General features: G+C 52.3%; 2 long non-coding RNA genes across 2 annotated transcripts; both read right to left on the reverse strand.

Annotated features, from left to right (window-relative positions):
- Positions 1 to 568: 568 nt before the first annotated feature.
- On the reverse strand, positions 569 to 1,975 carry LOC136284652 (uncharacterized). Its single transcript, XR_010719247.1, has 3 exons — positions 1,843 to 1,975; positions 961 to 1,028; positions 569 to 684 (listed from the first exon to the last, which is right to left on the reverse strand). It is a non-coding gene; the product is annotated as an uncharacterized lncRNA (long non-coding RNA).
- A 7,299-nt stretch (positions 1,976 to 9,274) lies between these two features.
- On the reverse strand, positions 9,275 to 10,638 carry LOC136284653 (uncharacterized). The gene is made up of 5 exons (XR_010719248.1): positions 10,257 to 10,638; positions 10,137 to 10,178; positions 9,877 to 10,046; positions 9,720 to 9,798; positions 9,275 to 9,642 (listed from the first exon to the last, which is right to left on the reverse strand). It is a non-coding gene; the product is annotated as an uncharacterized lncRNA (long non-coding RNA).
- Between the last annotated feature and the right edge of the window lie 350 nt (positions 10,639 to 10,988).

The following is a 10,988-nucleotide window of genomic DNA, read 5'->3' on the forward strand; positions in this document are numbered from 1 at the left end:
GGACGCCTTGGGGACAGCAAGGCACCCCAAGGACACCTAGGGGACAGCCAGGGCCCCCCAGGGACACCTAGGAAGACAGCCAGGGCCCCCCCAGGGACAGACAAGGTACCCCTAGGGGACAGTTAGGGCACCCCCAGGGACACCTAAGAGACAGCCAGGGCACCCCAGGGACAACTAGGGGACAGCCAGGTCCCCCCAAGGGACACCTAGTGGACAGCCCGTGGACCCCAAGGGACACCTAGGGGACAGCCAGGGCATCCCAGGGACAGTCAGGTCCCCCCAAGGGACACCTAGTGGACAGCCCGTGGACCCCAAGGGACACCTAGGGGACAGCCAGGGCACTCCAGGGACACCTAGGGGACAGCCGGGGCGCCCCCAGGGCCACCTAGGGGAAAGCCAGGGCACCCAGAGCTCCAAGTGCTCTCCAAGGCAGGCTCAAAACCCTTACCAACGATTGGCTTTAATAAAGCAACTCACACAAAGTCACCAGCACCACACGGTTGGTCTGTAACGGCTGCAACAAAATATGCCCTCCTGGAAGCAGTTCAGCACTTACTGATCACTTCTTTGTTTTGGCACTTCCCAGCCAGGGCCTGCGGGGCCTCCTGCAGATGCAGGTCTTCGCTGACAAGGCTCCACTTGTGCAGCAGCAGCAGGATTAGGGGCAGGAGCAGGAGCAGCTCCCTGAAATTTTAGAAAATATTAGAAAAATACAGGCAAAAATCTCACCTCTGTCCTCCCCTAAGAACATCCCTAGGACATCATCCCAGTTTTTCCCAGCTAGGAGCTGCAAGGAATTCAGGCAGGGGAATTGACATCAGGGAACAGCTTTGTAAAGTCAAAGGCAGAAAGAGAAGATCCACCAGCAAAGGGCAGGAAAGGGGAAAGGTTTCTGAAAACATTTCTGCAGTCTAATTAATAATTATTTCTGCTTCCCCAGCGAGAAGAACACAAACTCACAGCCATTCAGGCCTGACAGTCCCCTGCAGCCAGAGCTCAGCACACATCCACAGAAGCAAGTCCAGCACCTGAAAGAAAAAAAAAAAAAAAAAAACAACAAAAAAACACAATCAAACCAGAAGGAAAAGGTGATTTCTTTGGCTTCAAAGTTATTTCAAGTTCTTAAAGCCCAACACAGCTGATAGGAGAAACAGAGTCAGGGCTCCTGGCAGACAGAGGGTGTTTTCCCCCCCAGGGGACTGCAGAGGAATTGTCTGGGACTTGGACTGTCCCTCGGGGTGACACCAGTTGCTGTGACTTTTATCATTCCATATGTTTGACTCCCAAAACTTCCCAGCCCAGGGGCTTGAGCTGACAGGGCAGCACAAAGATTGTTCTCTGTGTGGTGCCCAGATTTGGGGTTCACTGTCACCTTTGCTAGTTTAGATGAATTATACCCACGGCCCCGAATTCCCTGCTCAGTTCCTGCTGCAATAACCTCACAGTGCCTCACAGAGCATGGATATTCCCACGCAGAGCTGCTGCTTGAATGCCAGATGTGTCAGGAACTAGCAGAGCTTCCAAGGAAGCTCAGCAGGATGGGGACAGGATAGGTTTCTATTCCATAGATTTGGTTAATTCTAACCCTCATCCCCTGGGGGTCACCTGTCAGATTTCCCTGGAATTCAGCCACCCCCCTGAGCTCGGGCTCCAGGTGATGTTTCAGAGCAGGAGAAAGCACTGGCCGGCCTGTGCTGAGGCAGCCCCTGTGCCCTCGGGAGGACACAGCTCCCTGCAGGAGCTCAGCTCCTTTCCGAGCCCCAGCAGTGGCCTCTGCAAGTGCCTTTCCCTCAGGCAAGGGATGCCCATCCCTGCCTTCAGCACACCTCCAGTGGGACCCACCTGCAAAAGCTTTCCATCACTTCTGCACTCCGGCTGGCTCCCTGGAAAAGTCCAGACTTCATCCAAACGAAACTCCATCCCACTCAAACCTTTGATTTTGAGGCATCTCCGAGGGCCGTTGCTCTGGATTTAATTTCTGTGAGGGAGGAGCACCTTGGCTTTAATGCTGCCGATGGGTGATGTCCTCAGGCTGAAACGGAGGGGATTTGGGGTGGCCAGGACATCCCTGGCAACTGTGTGGGAGCTCCGGGAGGTGGGAATTGCTGTCTGAGCCCCTCTGCAGACAGCCCGAGCCGCCGTTCCCGGGCAATGCCAGCTGTTCCCTGGGGAGCTCTTGGGCTGTGGGTGCCTCTGTCCAGGCTGCAGCATCTCCCCGTGCCCGGCGGGAGCAGCCCCTGGCCGAGGAGCCGCGGCAGCCCCGGGGCCGTGTCCGTGCCAGCCCCGAGCCCGGCCCCGGGCCCTGCGTTTGGCCGCCGCTGCCACGGGCGGGGCCCCGCAGGCACAGCTCCTCCCCTGCACATCATCCCAGGGCTGCTGGCCCCGCTGGGGCTGCCGGCCTCCTTCCTCCCTGCGCCTCCGGGCACCCGGGACACCTGCAGGAAACACCGAGGGACACTGCAGGCGGCACGGGGGGGCACCGAGGCCTCCGGCCAGAAAAGCAGCCCCGGCCTCAGCAGCTGCCATCAGTTTGGCCCGGCAACACTCACCTGCAGGAAACGCCCCTGTGCGGGTGGGACCGGCCCTGCCTCTCTGCAGAGCTTTGGCCGTGGAAGAAGGGAAGCCTCAGGACTTGTCCTGCTCTTTTCCGCCCAGAAAGAGACTTTGTGTAAGTACTTTTACGGCAGCTGTTGAGTAAATCCTGGAAAGGACAGGAAATCAGCGTCACTGGAAGAGCTTTGTGCTGTCGTGAGCTGCCAGCCAGTTCTGCCCTCGAGCCATTCCAGGGGCTGCTGTGTGAAGCAGCTTTGGCAGAGAAGGCGGCACTGCACTTACCTTAGTGGGGCCAAGCGTTGCCATCCTATGGAGGTCCATCCCCATAATGCAGAGATTGGTTCAGCTGCTTGGAGCAGAGTCCGGGTAATGCCAAGGTGCTGAGTTCGATTCTCAAACGGTCCGTCTGCTTGAGAGCCAGATTTTAGGATCCCTCTCAGGCTCAGTATATCCTGTGACCTGGAAATAAGAGGAAAATTCTCGGCTGAGTTTTAATAAAACAGCTTTTGCCATTGCAGGGTGTGAGCTGCACTCGGTGATTTTCGGCCGCGATGAGCCCCACGAGCATTCCGCCCTTCCTTGCCGCCATCTTGGTTGCGTCTGAGGCCACTTCCGGTCCCGCCGGCATCTTTTTTGCGGCACCGCTAAGGCCCCCGGCAGGTGTTTACACAGACGCCTGACTAAATCCACGAATCCGAACCCGGAGGCGGCGCGGATGAGCACATGGCCGGTGTCTGCACACCTGGAAACGCCGCGGAAAATTGCGCCCGGGCGGCGCTGTAGTCGGGGTTTTTGTGCAGGCATCTGCGTAAACGCCTACAGGGTCCTTATTTTTTCCCGCCCTTTTGGCCGCCCTTTTTGGAAGGTCGGGCGCCTCGCGCCTCGGCGCCATTTTGTGAGGGGCGACGCGTGACTTCCGCTTTTCCTTGCCGCCATCTTGGTTGCTCCTGAGGCCACTTCCGTCCCGGCCGCCATGTTCTTTGTGGCTCGGCATAGGCCTCCGCCAGGTGTTTACACAGACGCCTGACTAAATCCACGAATCCGAACGCAAGCGCGTCGCGACTGAGCACACGGCCCGTGTCGGCACACCTGGAAACGCCGCGGAAAATTGCGCCCGGGCAGCGCCGTAGTCGGGGTTTTTGTGCAGGCGTCTGGCTAAATGCCTATAGGGTCCTTATTTTTTCCCGCCCTTTTGGCCGCCTTTTTTGGAAGGTCGGGCGCCTCGCGCTTCGGCGCCATTTTGTGAGGAGCGACGTGTGACTTCCGCTTTCCCTTGCCGCCATCTTGGTTGCTCCTGAGGCCACTTCCGTCCCGGCCGCCATGTTCTTTGTGGCTCGGCATAGGCCTCCGCCAGGTGTTTACGCAGACGCCTGACTAAATCAACGAATCTGAACGCGGACGCGGCGCGACTGAGCACACGGCCCGTGTCCCCACACCTGGAAACGCCGCGGAAAATTGCCCCCGGGCGGCGCCGTAGTCGGGGTTTTGTGCAGGCAGCTGCATAAACACCTATAGGGTCCTTATTTTTCCCGCCCTTTTGGCCGCCCTTTTTAGAAGGTCAGGCGCCTCGCGTCTCGCCGCCATCTTGGTAGTGGAACCCACTAAAATGCCCCCTCGGCCGCTCACACAAGCGCCTGACTCAATGGACTGCCGCCCGCGGCGCCGCTGCGCCCCCATCCCGTGTCCGCACACCCGCAGACGCCGCGGAAAAGCGCGCCCGGACGGCTCCGGGGTCCGGGTGGCGCGCGCAGGCAGCCGGCTGCCACGCGCCCGGGCTCCTTGCCTTTTTCCCTCCCTTTCGGCCCCGAGCTGCGGGCGGGCGGGCGGCAGCGCCGCCCCCGAGCTCACAATGCGGGGCTGCCACGCGCGTCGGGGACGGGCGGGGGGGGACAGCTGCACTACCGCTCTTTGCCCACAGGGTGGCAGCACTGCCGCACGGCTCCGGCGGGACGGTCATGGGGGACAGCTGCACTACCGCTCTTTGCCCACAGGGTGGCAGCACTGCCGCACGGCTCCGGCGGGACGGTCATGGGGGACAGCTGCACTACCGCTCTTTGCCCACAGGGTGGCAGCATTGCCGCACAGATCAGGCGGGACGGGCGGGAGGGACAGCTGCACTACCGCTCTTTGCCCACACGATGGCAGCATTGCCGCACAGATCAGGCGGGACGGGCGGGAGGGACAGCTGCACTACCGCTGTTTGCCCACACGGTGGCAGCATTGCCGCACAGATCGGGCGGGCCGGGCGGGGGGGAAGCTGCACTACCGCTCTCTGCCCACAGGGTGGCAGCACTGCCGCGCGGCGGCGCGGAGCGGAGCCATAAACGAACGTGCCCAGAAATGCCCTTCCGAACAGCCTCCGGAATAAATGGCCCAAAAGACCCCCGAGCACACCTGCGAGAGCCCTGCCAGCAACCAGACCGAAACAAAAAAGCCTTTCGTTCAGGCTCTATTTCAATATTTTTTATCTTTGTGATTCTGATATTTACATTCATCATTACAATTCAGCTTTTATATTATGTACATTATACATCATGTATTATGTTTATTATACTATTATATTTATTATATATATTAAGTATAGAAAGTTATATATAAAATAATTTATTATTTATTATGTAATGTTATAAATAATAATACATTTCATTGAAATATCATGATTATGTACATTATAGATGTTTATATTATGTATATTATATATATTTATAAAACGTGTAGTATGTAATAATATATTGTGTATTTATTATTTATATTATTTTTCATATCCTATACTTTTTGTTATTTTTCTTTTTCATTATTTTTTAATTCGTTTGTTTATATTTTAAACGATATTTTACACTAGATGAATTCATTAACCTAACACATCAGAAACACAATTAATTTGAATTAAATGAGCCTGGTTTTCTAAGGGGTAAAGTTTTAATCTTTATTCAAATAATATGGGCATGTTTTCTCTTTCTCTATGGTTTTTTTTTGGTGGGTTGCGGGGGAGTTTAGTTTGTGGGTTTTCTTTTTTTGTTCGCTTTGTTTTGGAGTTCTTTGCTAATAAACAAGCAGGGTCGGAGAGTTCAAAATAAAACGTCTACTTTGTTTTTATTGCCCCCTCTGAAATACGCCTCGACAGCCTGGACAGCAGGCTGCTGCTGGTAACACTGTGCACGGGTAGGAGGAGACCTCGTCGGGGCTGGGAAGGAAAAAACGGCACCACGGTGGTCACAGCTTTCTCCCTTCAGGAGTTTTATGGAGCAGAAAATACAGAGCTTTTGCCAACTGCGCTCTCTATGACATCCCGACGTCCAGCGGGCACGGAGGTCATTTCTCATCTTTCTTGCCAACAGCCAAACCCCCAGGCGCCCGGGGGAAGAAAGAGTATGGGGAAAAAAAAAAAGGAACAAAGAAAACATGAAAAAATAAACCAAAACTATAGAAAATAATAAATAAAATTAAAATACCAAAAGAAAAAAATTTCAAAGTAACAAAAAAGTGGAAAAAAAATTTAAACAAAAAATTAAAATAAAAAACTAAAAGTAGTTTTAACAAGTAAATAAATAGCTAAAGAAAAAAAATATAAAAATTAAAAAACGGAAGAAAAAGTCTTTGAAAAACCACAAAACGCAACATGAGAAACCACAACAAAAGAGCATAAAAATACAAAAATAACAAGAAATAAAATACAAAATTAAATAAATGCAGCTTTCACCTCCTGCCACTGCCTAAAAAAGCACCACGGCTTTCCTCAATTATGCAGCAATAAGGGAAACAAACCCAGTGCCCCCCCAGAACAGAAGGTTTTCTAGACAATTCCCACTTTTGCTTGGAAATAAATTCTATTTTAGTGGGAAGCTCATTTTGGACAAACACCCAAATGTGCCAAGGTAGGAAAGAACCAGCCCCCTGTGTCCAAGGAACAGCAGCTAGGCCTGGATTCAGGTTTTAATGGCATTTATGTAATTAAAAATGCAGTAAATTGAACTTTACAAAGAGATGAATCATGGCAAATAAATACTTCAACGTTTTCTTGGGAATTCACAGAATTTTGTGGAGATGGTGCTGGACAATTCCTGATTTACCAACATTAATTGGGTAAATTTCCTTGGAAATGTGCTCTACAAGGTGCAAAAATTCCAATTAGGATGGAAAATTGGAATAAATAAATATTCCCTTACTAAAATCAGAGAGAAAATCAGAGTTATTCCTTCAAATAAAAGGAAGGAATAACATCTAAATCCAAGCTTGCCTGGAAAACAAGCTCAGGAATTTCTAACATTGAAAACTTTTGCAAGAGTCATGAAGTTGGTGAAAGTTCATGGAATGATGATTTAAAATCTGCTTCCTCTGCTCTAATTTAAAGGGAAGTGGGAATTCAACAGGTCCAGTTACTCCTATCCAACCTTGGACTGGGATAAGGCCTTCCAGTGGCTTCACTTCCTACTGGCTCTCTCCTTTTTGCCCACAACCTGGAAGAGGAAAAGCAACAGGAATAAAGTCTCAAACAGGATGGCCTTGGTCCAGGCAGACTGAAATGCAGCTCCCAGGGAGGGAGGCCAGGCTGTGCCTCGGGGAGCTCCGGGAATCTGGGATTGCCCGTGGGATTCAAGGGCTGGAAAAGCACACCCACCTGCCAGGTTCAGTGCTGGGACAGAGCAAGGCCGGGGCTCGGGGGCAGCAGTCAGAGCTGGGACTGCAGGAGAACACCCCAAACCCGGGTTAAACATCCGGCACGACACGCAGCACGCTCCGGGAGAAACTCGGGCGGGAGAAGCCCCGGGATGCTCCACGTTCCTTGCCCTTGGCAGCTGTGCCAGGGCCTCCCTCAGAATGCTGACCTCACCGTGCAGCTCCTACAAAATAGGAGAACTTATGGGAATCGCCCAGCAATCCATGGACTTCCAGTTATTAAGAACCACAGCTGCAGCGAAAGGTGCCCAAACTCTACTGCAAACCAGCAGGTCTGAGGAGACGCAGGGATTTATTCCTGAGGGGACACAAGGATCCCTCAGCCAGCCAGGATTTCTCCCAGGCTCTTCCCACTGCTCTCTGAGGACACAAACAGCAGTTTTTTCCCTGGAGTTCCCCTTTCCAACAATGCCAAGACTCATGTTCTCCTCCAACCCCAGGTTCAGGAAGGAAAGTAGGAATATTATCACTGCACAGACTGTCCAGGAGGGTGTGACTGAGGCAGCAGCACCAGCTCCCACTCCACTGCTGCTCTGGATTCCTGAGCAGCTCCTTTCCATCCTGCCCTTCCCAGCACCATTCCCTGGGTGCCATGTCCACAGACACCTTCTCCATGCAGCTTAAAACCCACAGACACCAACAGAAAGGAGATCAAAAATCAATTCACATGCTGCTAGTCAGAGAGAATGGGAGAGGCCTAAAAATCTGCATTTATTTTAGAACACTAGAGCAATTTCTTCATGACCCTGACTATCAGTGATGGGCAGATAAACACCTTCTTTAACTTACTACCTGCAAAAACATCAAGTTTCAAGTTTAGTAAAGATAAAATTTTGCTGCAAAAATAAAAGAGGTGGGATGTTGGTGTTAGTGCTTTAACCTTCGGACATTAGCGGGTATTTGTAAAACAAATTCATTATTGAAGCAGCTAACTTGAAAATAAGGGGGTTTTACAATAAAGTTGACCAAAAAAGAGTCTCAAAATTAAGATATAGGTTGCACAAATATTTAAGAAAAAAAAAGTTGTCTTTCGTGCATATAACCTGCCAGCCTCTCATGTTTTCAGTCCTTACCATTTATTTTTACCAAGGTGATGACTAAAACCTTGTCAAAAGCTCAAAAAAAAAAACAATCCAGGACAAGGCAGGTGTTTTCCCAAGTACCCCCAGTGTGGAGCTGTGTCAGCCACAAGTGTTTGCTCCCTCAGCCCAGCCCGGAGCAGGCTCCAGCTGCTGCCCAGGGGTTACCAAGGGACTCACCTGTTTCAAGCTGTAAATGCAGGTGGCCTGCACTGGAGTGCCAAAAAATGTGAAATATGTGACTCTCACCTTGAATAGCGATCGATCTTCTCAGGGGAGCCCCTCACCCAGGATGGGGGGCTCTGCCACGGATTTCATCCCTCTGCATCTGAAAGAAAGTTGGGACAAAAGTCAGAGTGCTGCAGGATACCTTGACAGCTCCACACATCTTGTGGCAATCTAGGAATACCCTCTACAGTCTAACTACACCCCACATCACAAATTTCAAGCCCCCGGCACTATTACCCTCGTACCCCTACACCCAGACTGAGCATCAAGGCAGAGCAGCTCCAGGCCAAACACACACCAACACCCGTGACACAGCACAGGACAAACGAGGGGACGCAACAGGGACAGAAAACTCTGGGCAAGAAGAATGACCCTGAGGGTCCAGAGAACTCGGAATGAGATGACCGAGGTGAGACGGAAGGTGAGCTGGCCAGGCTCAGAGAACCCTGCAGGAACAAGATGCCATCGGGATGACTTATCCCAAGAAATGCAGAGATGGATGCCCGAGAATCCTACGGTCAGAATCCTCTACCTGCCTTTGCATTCTCACAAGACCTAACCCGCCGGAATGGATCAGGGCGGTGCACGGCTGTCAGTACAGCTCAGAACAAGACCTGAAAAGGCATCGGACTGGATGCTTGTGAAGAGAGATGGATTCTGATGAGTGTCCGAGCAGCTGAGACAAAGGCACCTGGCTGAGGAGCACAGAGATCAGAAATGCTAAGACTGATGCCAGGGGTTTTGATAGGCCCCTCAAAGGACAAAAGGAAAAGACAAGACACCAAACAGACAGAGTGCACAACAGACAAGTGACACAACACACACCAGGACTGCTCTGCCCGGCACACCTCGGCACTCTGATCCAGAATGAGACTTTCTGTAGCCTAAGCGGTCACTTCTTGGACATCCCTGTCACCAAAAATGACTCAAAAAATCCCTCCCGGTGGCCCCTGATCCCACACCCCGCTTTCAAGCCCTCCCTGGCTCCGAGCCCTCCACTTATCTCTTGGACGTCTAGGGAGGTGAATCCACGCTGGGTGGCAAAGAAGGCCGCCTCTCCCTCAGGGAAATTCCTGCTGTTGCTGGGCTGTTGTCTCCTACACAGCTACAATAAAGAAAACCAAACATCAAAGCATAATCTTGGCAGCCCATCACCCAAAACCCGACAATTCTGCTACTCACTGTCTCCTAAGCTTGCCCGTGTCCTCGGCCCCGCGCTTCAGCTGCGCTCAGAGGCCAACGCCGGCGTCGCAGGGTCTGCCTGGGTAAAGAGCAGACAAGGTGACGTGGCAGCGCTGGAACTTGAGGGGACCATCCCTCCTTCTCCTCCCTGACTCACCTCAACTCCTCGGCCGTTATCCAAGACTACCTGGATGGGGCCTTCACAAGGAGAAGATCAAGGCTCCATCACAGACTCCTGGAATGCTCCCGGAGGGCTCACGGGTGAGGTGACCCGGGTCTGTCGTCCGGTTGGTGAGAGGGGAGCTCGGCCTCCTGCGAGTGGACTCCCTAAAACACACGATAACGGAGGCTTAGAGTTGCACCAGCGAGTGAGGCTTGAACAATAGCAACTGCTTCTGTCCACCCATCGCTGCTCACCTCGCCCACGTCAGCTTGACTGCTGAGATCCGGCTTTACCACCTAAAAATAAAGACAAAGAACAGAGAAGTAACACAGCCATCATTTACACCTCCCCTGCAAATCAAAACAGTGACTGACCTTCTCAGGGGAGCCCCTCACCCAGACTGGGGGGCTCTGCCACAGATTTCATCCCTCTGCATCTGAAAGAAAGTTCGGACAAAAGTCAGAGTGCTGCAGGATACCTTGACAGCTCCACACATCTTGTGGCAATCTAGGAATACCCTCTACAGTCTAACTACACCCCACATCACAAATTTCAAGCCCCCAGCACTATTACCCTCGTACCCCTACACCCAGACTGAGCAGCAAGGCAGAGCAGCTCCCGGCCAAACACACACCAACACCCGTGACACAGCACAGGACAAACGAGGGGACGCAACAGGGACAGAAAACTCTGGGCAAGAAGAATGACCCTGAGGGTCCAGAGAACTCGGAATGAGATGACCGAGGTGAGAAGGAAGGTGAGCTGGCCAGGCTCAGAGAACCCTGCAGGAACAAGATGCCATCGGGATGACTTATCCCAAGAAATGCAGAGATGGATGCCCGAGAACCCTACGGTCAGAATCCTCGACCTGTCTTTGCATTCTCACAAGACCTAACCCGCCGGAATGGATCAGGGCGGTGCACGGCTGTCAGTACAGCTCAGAACAAGACCTGAAAAGGCATCGGACTAGATGCTTGTGAAGAGAGATGGATTCTGATGAGTGTCCGAGCAGCTGAGACAAAGGCACCTGGCTGAGGAGCACAGAGATCAGAAATGCTAAGACTGATGCCAGAGGTTTTGACAGGCGCCTGAAAAGACTAAAGGGA

This window comes from Chamaea fasciata, unplaced genomic scaffold, assembly GCF_029207755.1.
Source record: "Chamaea fasciata isolate MVZ Bird 193981 ecotype frontalis unplaced genomic scaffold, bChaFas1.0.hap1 SCAF_1226, whole genome shotgun sequence".
Taxonomy (NCBI): Eukaryota; Metazoa; Chordata; class Aves; order Passeriformes; family Sylviidae; genus Chamaea; species Chamaea fasciata.